Here is a 12,086-nt window from a genome sequence, read left to right on the forward strand (position 1 = left end):
GTACGATTTTATTGAAAATTAACATTTAATATACAAAATAAGCTTTATCAAGCTTATGAGCTTATTTTCAGAAATATGTTACATTAACTACAAGATTTATAAAGCTTTAGAGATGCTAGTAATATTCTGAGATCGTCATATTTTATCTTCAATATTAAAGTTTATTTAAATTAAAATTCTAGAAAAATTTACCATAATTGTTTTTTCTTTACTAATTAATTTAGACACAAATTATCATATAAGTAAGCCACAACTTAAATAAAAAGCATTAATAAATATGCAAAATAATAAAAAACATAAGATCACACAATCTTAATAAATGATCACACAACTGAAANTAGACACAAATTATCATTTACTAATTAATTTAGACACAAATTAAGCCACAACTTAAATAAAAAGCATTAATAAATATGCAAAATAATAAAAAACATAAGATCACACAATCTTAATAAATGATCACACAACTGATATAAAATAACTTTTACTTTAAAAAAAAAATTTCTTGACAGTAAATGTTATTAAAAATTAAGCGTACCTTAGAAATAAAAATTTATCTCCAAAAATACCTCATAGTTGTTTAAATACATTGAATGTATTTTGAACACAAAATAATTAACCTTAATAAATGTTTAATAGGTGAATAGTTTAATTAATGCACTAACACCAAAAATAAATAAATAAATAAAAATAATATATACTTTGTCAATCAAAAAATAAAGACCTGAACTTTTTATGTAACTGTCAAAAATAATTGTCATAAAAAATTTGTTACAAATTAAGCATGTGATAAAGATGTTTGCAAAAGAACAAAACACATAACAAATTTTTAGCAACTGTTATCAAATTCCTACAGACTTTGACAATCTTTATCAATATCTTTAAAAATTAAGTACACAATTTTTCGCCACACATTCCTTGTAAATGTTTAAACAAAAAGACTTACGACTGTATCAATAAAATAGTACTTTTTCATTATTTTTAACGTAATATTAAGAAGAAACATAAGAAGAAATGTTGCATTTTATTATTACTAATTGCAAAACTTTAAAAATCAGGTATGTTATAAACACTGATTATCATGCTAGCTTTAATAGAATTATTTTTAAAACAATGTATACTTTTTTTAAACTATTCAACTCTTAAATTTCACTAATAAATTAGAATAAGATAAGGAACAGTTATTATTTTAATAAAACTTAACAATCAGGAAATAACAACAAAAAATATTTTCACATATTTTTGGCAAAAATGAACTAACATTTGAAATATAATGGGAAGACACTTCAAAATGCAATGATACATAATATTACAGTAGAGCCCTAATTATAAAATACCCAGGGGACCAGGGATGTGTCAGAAAATTGAAATCATCGAGGGACCTTCCTATGTCAATTTTATGAGTATGAGTAAAATTACTCAAAGCAATTTGCAAGGATAATACAGTTTAATAGAAGCCTTTCTCAGGCATAAGAGTAAGAAAAAATCCAGTAGATTTTAATTGTAGGAAAAATTCCAGTAGATTAGAAATAATATAAATTTCATGACAATTGTTGCTTTATGTACTAACTATTTTACACATAGAGAATTTTAAAGTCATCAAAATAGAAAAACTGCAATATTTTCCAAATATGATATCACATTAAATGATCTTGAAATGCTATGTATTACTTTTACACATAATTTTGAATAGTAATAGGCATTTAATTCATCAAAGATAGTTAAAAGTCTTTTAGTTGAAACAGGGAGTTATGAATAAATAAAAAAAATGGAACATTTTAGAACAAAAAAAGTTTTAAATTGATTTTTATAAATGATGCTTGCTGCATAATACATCAGTAATACGTATTTAAATATTCAAGTAAAAAGTAATCAGTGCAAAAATGCTATTTCAATAGGGATTTCTTTTAGGAAACTTACTCAATTTTAGGGAATTTTCTAAAAATGTACAAAAACCAGGAGAATTTTTATTAAACCAGTAGACCAGGAGAAACTGGCCAAAATCCAGTAGTCTACTTGAAAATCCAGGAGAATTGGTAGATATGGATTAAGGAGAATAAAATCATATTAGAGTAAAATAACAAAATAATGTAGAAATATTATTAAAAAATTCAATATTTAACATAGCATTTTCTCTCTTCTAAAGTTTAGAAGCTCTGATGCTTTATTTTTCTGACATAAATAAAATAATCCTATGACACAATATCATGAAAAAGAAGTCATTCCCAATTTTTTTTTATTTTAAATAATTTCCTAGCAGTTTTTCAGAATTATCATCAGGGTAGAAATTTTATAGAATTGAATCAAGAGTTTAATGACTAAAAGGAAACAATACATCAGCTAGAATGCAATGCGGCTTAACAAGCATTGAGAGAGGTGTAGGGTAACTGAATAGATGATCAGGCGTTGAATAATTGAGGTTCTACTGTTTTTTGCATATAAATTATATTTGTCAATAATTCATAATGAGCTTTAAACTTTTGTTTAAATAATAAATAAATAGAACAACATGACATGCAAAACACAAATACTAAAAACCAGTTTGCTCAAAAATTAATTAATGAATTCTTAAACAGATGAATTTCTTTTGATCATTTAACAAGGAAATAACAATTAAAATTATATGTGTTTTTTTAAATTGATCATAACTAGGGTTGCAAGTTTGTGGTAGAATTTCACATAAAATTCAGAAATTTTTGGTGAACACAAATATAAGCATGTAAAAGAGCTGAAAAATTGTTTAATTTAATTTTATGTAATGTTAAATTTATTCATAAAAGCAGAATTTCAAAGAAATATTGTAAATTATTAAATTATTCTTGATATGTTTTTTCGTTCATCAAGTATTTGTTTGCTAACCTTTCTATATATTTTTTAATGCAAAGTTTCTATAAATTTCACAGTCCTGACCAAATAGCCTGTGTTACCCCCTCACTCAGTTAATTGCCATTTCAATTAATTTCTGGTAAAATAAGACCTAACTTAATCTTTTCTTCCTTTTGTATATTTATTGCACTATTTAGGAGGCATGTTGCCCTTATTAATTTATAACTGAAAAGATAGTAAGAAGACCACCTTACTTAATAAGATTTGGACTATCTCTAAACTAATTTCATGTTAAATTGCTATTGATCTATTTTCCTAAACATTTTGTCAATAAAAATATATCAATTTTAAATCTGCAGAGAAGTAGTAATCATTGTTAGAATTAGTGTTGAATTATAATACCAAGGGAAAAAAACTTTTCTGTTTAAAAAAATTTTTACGCAAATCACAGCTCTTCAAAAAATTTCTGGATTTAAGAACAATAAATCATGCAAATGAGCATGAAAATTCACTCCGTGACAAACTTGCAACCCTAATTATTACACATACAACTTCAATGACTTTTTCATGACTAGTATTTGACTAGTCTACAATAATAAATCTGAATAAGATTAAAAATAAATACTAAGGGGAAACATAACACAGTCAAAAAACGGTTAACAAAAATATGTAAATACAACGATACATAAACAAGTTGAATTCGGAAATTAAACAAAATCAAAATAGTTACTAAAATCGCATTTTAATCTACTAAAATACAATTTTTCTTAAAAAATAAAATGAGATTCTATAAAAAGACATGACTAGAGTAAAACACATAGAAAGATATTCCAAAATACATTGCAATTTGTCTGTCTGTACTGCTTATAAAAGATTAAAACATGAATTTGAATAAAATACAGAGATGTTATTCACCAATTAATAATTGTATAATATACATAACAATTTAATAACTGCATAGAGCATCCCCCCATCAACAAAGAGGAGATTTTGCGAAGTAACAACGCAGTGAAAACTTTTATATTCAACCAAATTTTAATTTAAGTTATAACTTCTCAAACACTAAAATAAATACCTTTTATTTAAGTTATCATAAAACATCTATCAATGGAGTGATAATTATATGCACAGCTAGCATAAAATTTGATAAACTTCAACAAATAGAAATTAGTTTGCAATAAAATTGTTTCATTGATGATAAAATTTCATCAAATACTATCTACTTTTCATGATACACCTATCTTACACATGTAACACACAAACCAAGAGATTTTTTTGTACCACAAATGTAAATGAGAGTACATGGGTTCAAATTTTAAACAATTCAACACATAAAAAAATAAGTAGTTAAAACACTTATTCTTTTCTTTAAGCAAGATTATGTATTAAAAAACATTTACTATGTGAAAGCAACATTTAACTAAATATTTAGCAATGGAAGCTTATGAAAATAACAGAAATAGTGTAATAAATAATAATAATAATAAAGGGAAAAAAAGAGAGGCAATTTTTTTTATGTCAAGAAAATAAAGCGTTTAAAAAATAATCAGCAAAATAAACTTTTTTTACAGTCTTCAAAATCTTTCAGTAACTTAAAAATAGGAACTAAATACAGGTTTTACTGTGTATTATGCATATTCTTAGCTTAATATATATATATATATATATATATATATATATAAAAGCTAAGAATATAAATAATACACAGTAAAATCTGTTGAGTCAACCACTTTTGCATGTTGGTCATCTGTCACCATCAATTTTTGGACAGTCAAAAAAACAATTAAATTGTCATTTCGTAAATAGGTCATTTGCCTAAGTGGACCATCAAATTGTTGTACCAAAGTGGCCAACTTGCATAGGTTTCCGTGTAGTTTAAAAAAAAAAAATCCTGTCAAACAGGAATTGCCAATTATTTTGGAATATCTTCTGAACACTCTTAATGCTATTATTAGTTTGGATGTGAAATATAGATTTTCTTTAGATGGGAAATAAAATTGTTTGGAACTTTCCTTGCTTGAGACAAAATTACAATGTGAAAACACTCCAGTCAAAAATTGGATGATACTATCCAATAAATGCTGCACTGATAATCCACAAGAAAGGAAATCATCTCCAAAATGGGGAAAACGGCGAGGGATGACATAGATCTACTTCTCCACTGCTCAATTCTGTACCCTTTAAAAAGAAAACTTTATATAAATAATGTTTAAATAATAAATTTGCGTGTCAAAGAATAAGTAATACATGTTGGAATTTAACAAATATATTTATATGTTAGGAATGTCTTAAAGATAGTTCCCTTAAAAGGGGTATACTTTGTATTATCTATAATATTAAAATGAAGTGCTTGCCTGTCTACGTGTTCGTCTCTCTCATAACTCAAGAATTATTGAATGCAGCATCCTGAAATTAGGAAAGTGGCAAATATAGCCCCTGATCCTAAAACTAGCTCCAAATTTTCAAATACTCTGTTCAGTAGACTACAACAATACTAGGAAGCTTTAACATAGATACCATAACTGCCAACATGGATAGGAAAAAATCCAGTAGATTTTACAAAATGATATAAATTTCATAATTGTACCATAATGTACTAAATACTTTACGCATAAGGAACTTTAGAGATTTTCATAGTCATCAAAATAGAAAAACTGCAATATTTTCCAGTTATGATTGCCATTAAATATGCTTGAAATGTTATGTATTATGTTTACTCATAATTTTGAACAGTAAGAGGCATTTAATTCGCCAAAGGTAGTTAAAATATTTTGTAATTAATTAAAAAAGGGAGTTCTGAATAAAAATAAACCAAATATTTTAGGACAATATTATTTTAAACTGAGTTTTATAAATGAGGCTAGCTTTATATGTATAATACTTATTTTAATATTCAAGCAAGCAATAATATGAACAAAAATTCTATTTCAATAAGGATTTTTTACAAAACTTACTCAATTTTATGGAATTTTCTAAAATGAAAAAAAAAACAGGAGAATTTTTATTAATTAGATTAAACTGGTAGAAAAGGAAAAAATGGAAAAATCTAATAGAGTTGGTAGCTATGCGATACTATATAAAAAAAAAAGTTTTTTACAGTCTCTGTAAAGGGGTCAGTCTGAGAGAAAATTGTGTGATTGTGGAAAATTTTGACTATAATGAGTTGACCTTGAGCAACAGCCTCGTGTTAAATGATTCAGAATACAGTTAATCTTTATTTTGAAGAGAAGAGCCATTAAAAACATGCTCTGCTTAATCTACTAAAACAAAGGACAAAATCTAAGAATAAATTTAAGAAATGGAATATTTTTTAAGTTTCATTAATTTGCACTATAATGCAACACTAGTTAAGTTATATTTTATGTGTGAGAATAATATTAAGAAAAAGGAATCTAGTGTTTAAATGCATGTTAAAATTTAACAAAGGAAACTGCACAATCATTTTAACAAAGAAAGAAAAAAGATTAAAAGCTTTAAACATATTTATCTATCCTCGAAATAATTTGCAAACATTCTAAAGCATTTTTTAATGATTTTATGAAATATATTTGAAACAAAATGCAGTTTACTTACACACGGCAAATTAATAGTCTAAATCATGTAATGATTAGTAACTTTCACATATTCTAAATCACATAATTCATACTAATAAATCACATAATTCATATTTCATAATAAAGCGATTAGATGTGACTGCAATCCCGATATTTTTTTTATACGTTTATTGTTAACAATAATCTGACGTCTTAAAATGTAATAACAAAAATTATTTTAGGTTATTTTTAAAAATAGAAAGGTATTTTTGCATAAATAGTGAACATTTCAAGCACATAACATAGCGCATCTATAACATCTTCATGTTTGACAATAACTTAGTATTTTAACTATTACATAATCTTTTATATGGGTCATTCTCACGAAAACCGTCATTTTTCAGTTCATAAAATCCCAAAAAAGTAAAGTGAATAAAAAGGTCTGAAACTTTTTATATTAATAAAAATATGTAATGGCATTATAAAGAAAGTATATATCCTATAAATTATACTTAATATTTAAATTAATTAATTTTTTAAATAATTAATTTATAATTAATTAATTTATAATAATTAATAATTAATTAATTAATTTAATAAATAAATTAATTAATTTAATAAATTAATTTATTAATTTTTTAATTTATTTTTCAAATTAATTAATAAGTAAATTAATTATTTTCACTATTTAAAAAGTGAGGGAATGACACTAATAGTGAGGGAATGATATTTTATTTTAATACATGTTTTTATCTAAGTTACATCTACCTAAAGTTTGAAAATGATAACATACTAAGTATATCTAATATTTATTATAATTTAGTCTTATATATTTAATAGTTTTTACAGGTTTGGGAAATAAAATTGGCTGGCACGATTGAACAAAAAAAAATTTGATAATATACTCATCTTGAATCATTCCCTCACTTCAGCGTCATTCCCTCACTTTATACACTAGTGAGGGAATGACGAATTCAATAAAATTTAAAAATAACAGTTAGGCCTAATTAATTTCTGAAGTCAATCACATACAATTATATTCATACAAGAAAGCAACATATAATTATCCACTTTCTCGATGAAGTTGTATTTTATTTTACTCTAAAAAATGACATGAGGGAATGACAAATGTAAAAAATTTTACCTGGTTTGATTCATTCAAATTTATTCCACAGCAAAGCTTCTTTAAGTTGAAGATGGAAACATACTGCAATTTTGTTCTATGATGCCAGTTGTTAACTTCTGAAGTTTTTATTAAAATATTTTTATTCTAAGAAGATTGCAGGTGATAAGAACATTGTTGTGAGGGAATGACGCGAAACACTGGGGACAAAGTTTAAAATAGTGCTGTGTTAATATTTTTATCAGAAATTAAATTTAAAATTGATTTTCTGAATTCTATATTTCAGTATTCTGAAATAAAAAACACGAATTTGTAAAAAAAAAAATTTTATTTCAGAAACAATTTTTTTCTTTTTTTAAATCAGCAGTGGGGACAAGTGAGGGAATGACATATTGGTATATTTTAATTACCTAAAATAAATAAAAAATAAAAATTGATAATTTTATTTTTATTCTTTAGTTAGCTTGCATTCTGAAGGACACTTCCCCTGAATTTTTTTTCTCCGTAAGCTGTAAAACAAACATAAAATATACTGGGGACATGAAAATGACTGTTTTTGTGAGAATGACCCATATACATTAAGATTTTCTAAATTAAGTAAAAATAAGGATGTTTATACTTTGAAAAGTGTATTGCAGCAAAATATATGGCATATTTCAACAGTTGAAATTCAACTCTTCTTTCAATTGAAGAACTTAGTGTATAAGTTCTAGAAAGTGCAGCTTAGAACTTAGTTCTAAGCTACACTTTCAATGAAATTGAGATTTTTCAGGAAAAGAACTTACTTAAGTCTTACCTAACTATATAACATTAATTTAATTTATTATTCTAATTTGTCATCTTTAAATTTTGAAAATCTTAGAGGAAAAGACACTAATTGACAATCTTTGAGTTTTTACAGAATTGAAGAAAAACCAAGCGTATTTGGCAACTAACAGTGAATCAGTAACCATTAAAAGTTTATCTTATGTTAGCAAATTAATATACCAAGAGAAAAAAATTTTGTCAATTGAAAGCTGCAGGACAGGAAATATAGGTAAGGCATAAACTTTACTTCCTAATGTCAACGTAAAGACTTAACATTACTTTCTACTCTAACTCAGTAAAATGTCACTTAGAATTTTCTTTTGTAATATAGTGTATACCGTCCAACTCCCATTTTTCAAAAAGTCAAGTGTACAACTAGATTTTGTTTTTTATTTACTGGATTTACAACTTTTAATATATATTTTTAAGTTTTAATTATTAATCCCATTACTAGCTACAAAGAAGTCTATTTATCCACAACTATGCTTGTTAGAGATAATTAAATCGAACTTATAATCATTTCTCAAATTTTTTTAAAATACTTGCGAGGCAAAAGAGACAATTCCCACACATGCATGTGCATTTAGACGTAGTTTAAAGAAGATACAAAATTTTAATGTACAATTTTAAAATACAGAAGATTGTAATCTTAGTGCAGAAAGCAGGAAACTTCCACACAAAGCAGAAGAGTTGGCAGCTCTTTAATAGTTTTTTTTCTTCTTAAATTCAATAACAACGTTACATTTTCAGTCATCAGAAAAATAAAATAAAAGAATGTTTCTTACTCTTTTGAGTGTTTACAGTGAAGCTGGTCATCTCCTTATAAAAGGTATCAAGAGCATTCCAAAAAGAAGAAGATTGTTGATGTACATGCCACAGCAATTCTGTGTTGCAGAGCCTTCGATATTTTGAACCACTGCCTGCTTCTCTCCTATAAATATTTGACCAGGCATACATCATTTTGCATTTAACACTGACAAATATTAACATGATACCTACAGGGAATCTGCTACATTTAAGATTTTCCAATTAATGACTGTCCATGACTAATTCCAAGAATTTGTCATGACTTAACAAAGTTACTATTTTCTCCGATAAAAACAACAATAAATATAAAAAAGCATTAGTATAATAACATTAATTGAAATGATAGGTATAACCAAAACTGTTATACTCTGCGTTTTCATATTTATAGATTTTAAATTTAAAAAACAGAGTAAAGAAATAGTAGAAGCAATAAAGTAGCTGAAAAAATAAAAAAATAAATTTTTTTCTTCTTCTTTTCTGCAGAATTATATTTTAGATACTTTTTTTTGTTCATCGGAAAGAAAAGAAAGACTTCTGATTTTCCGGTTCTCATTTCGAAATAAAATTCACCAATGATTGGCTTGTTTCAGCTAAAATTTGAAATTGATAAAATAAAAATAATAACAAAAATTCTGAAATCACGGAAGCAAAAAAAAAGAATTTTGTTAACTGATAATATGCTCCAGAAATGATGTTTTTTCTTTCATTTTTTGAAAGAACACCATAATTTTGAAAGAACAAGATAAAAACATATTGTATATTAAGCTTATATATATTGTATATTAACAAAATATGACTGTGAGCGGGGATTGTGTTACAAATTCAGAACATCATGAGTGGAGTAAATTCCATTTCAAAAATTAGATTTTCTGGCGACTTAAATCCATGACTTTCCATGATTTGTTTTAAAAAATAGTTAAAAATTATGACATTTCATGACAAATTTTGTTCAATACCAAAATTCATGACTTTCCAGGTGAGCAGATACTCTGCACATTACAAAAATTTAGAATAGAATAGCAACTGAATTGCTGTATCATTGAGCACTGGTACATGGGTGTTTTATACTCTGCATCCTCACCAATTTATTGTGTGCAATTAGCAGTTGCTGTAAAGCTATCACTTATCAAAAACTTGTGGAATCTGCATTGGATTTTAAGGCAAGATTCATCTATGCTGCTTCAAAAAAAAAAATCAAAATACACGTTTAAGTGAATTAACAAGGGTTATGGAAACAGGAAATTGATGGAAATTTTGAAGCCAGAGTTGGAAAAACTTTCTCTACCCCAGATAGGTAAAAGTTAGACTCTAGTAAGCAAAAATTAAAAAGTTTTCTTTAATGTTTTATCTGAGTGATGAAAGGTATTTAAACTAATATTTATAATATGATTTATAATATTTATAATGAGAAAAAAATATTATTGGAATAAATATTATGACAAAGATTAAAACAGTTTACCACCAACTTAATTTATCTCATTTAAATGATTAAGCCTATGTTTAATTAAACAATTGAAAAAGAACACAAGAGAATTACTGAAACTTGAAAATTCAAATTTATAAATGTCTTGTCAGAAAAAGTGGTCTGTATAGTAAAATAAAAACATCGTTGAATAAATGTGTTTATACCAAATGGGTACATTTTAAAATTTAAATTTATATTTGAATTTAATATGAATTTATCAAATTTATAAATGAAATTGTATAATTGAAAATTCAAATTTAAAAATGCCGTATTAAACCCAGCATTTTAAAATATATCTAAAAGGGATGCTGGGTTAATTAAAATGCTGGGTTTAATTTTTGATAATCCAAGAATGTCAGGCCCAGCTTTTGTATACAGTTTTGGTAGCAGCCTATATAAAAAACTGGTACATAACTATTTTAATTTTATTAATTCATTTTACTATTATTTTTTATAAATTTTGCAGTGTGGCCATCAATAAAATCATTGGATTATAAAATCAATCACGATTTAAAATTAAACCTGCAAGAACAGAAACATTTTAATACCAAAACATGATAAAATCATCCTTTCATAAAATTAACTTTTTCTACTGTATACATTTAAAATTATGAAAAACCTTGTTCTTTTTTTTTCTTTGTAAATTAAAATTTTCTACTTTCTTAAGTTTTGAAAACATGTGGATAACAAATTTATTTCAACACCCTATGAACAAAGTTACAGTTGTATATTATACTGCTTAGTTAATAAGATAGGAAACATGGAGTGCAAAAAATGAAAACTGTTTATAAATTAAGAAAAGTTGCAGAATATCATTCAGTGCCAACGATCTACCTATAATAGATGTTAGAAATTTGCTTGATATTTTAAAATGAACTTTGCGGCAAAAATTTTTTTAAATATTTAAAGTTAAAAAAATTTAAATCAAAATTTTGCTACTCAGATAAGCTATTTCATTTTAAAACCCTTCCGTAAGTTAACAAATTTTTTTCCTGTTTATTTAAAAAGTAAAACAAAATGTGATAATTAATTTAACCGTTAATCAGTTTGTAAAGTTAACTTTAGAATTTATTTTTCCGTAATGAAGATATTCCGGTTTTTAAAATCAGCCAAATTAGAGAATCAAATGCTCTCAGAACAAATATGAGATTAATAGCTTGGATGAAAAAGGTAAAAAACCAAAGTAGCCGAAAATAGATATCTAAAGTATATTCAAAACAGTTTTTAAATAATTGAAAAAATACCTAAATTTGAGCACAAAAAAAAGTGCAAGGAGAAAACATATTTCCACAGAATATTAATAGCCTTTAAAGAAATATATCAATGCATGACTTTTTATTATATTGTGTAAATATAAATCTTGATTTTAAATTGGATAAATGTGAATCCTTATGCGAGATCTTTAAATCATCTAAATATGAATTGAGATGTGTAATTTAAACTCTCATGAACATAGATCATGGTTTACAATTTAAAATCTTGCGAATACGAATTACGGTGTGTGATCGCCTGAAAGTAATTTTAA

General features: G+C 25.4%; 1 long non-coding RNA gene across 1 annotated transcript; it reads right to left on the reverse strand.

Annotated features, from left to right (window-relative positions):
- Nucleotides 1–4,579: 4,579 nt before the first annotated feature.
- LOC122272678 (uncharacterized) lies at nt 4,580–9,429 on the reverse strand. Its single transcript, XR_011636259.1, has 2 exons — nt 9,075–9,429; nt 4,580–5,004 (listed from the first exon to the last, which is right to left on the reverse strand). It is a non-coding gene; the product is annotated as an uncharacterized lncRNA (long non-coding RNA).
- Between the last annotated feature and the right edge of the window lie 2,657 nt (nt 9,430–12,086).

Source organism: Parasteatoda tepidariorum, chromosome 2 (assembly GCF_043381705.1).
Source record: "Parasteatoda tepidariorum isolate YZ-2023 chromosome 2, CAS_Ptep_4.0, whole genome shotgun sequence".
In the NCBI taxonomy this organism is placed as follows: domain Eukaryota; kingdom Metazoa; phylum Arthropoda; class Arachnida; order Araneae; family Theridiidae; genus Parasteatoda; species Parasteatoda tepidariorum.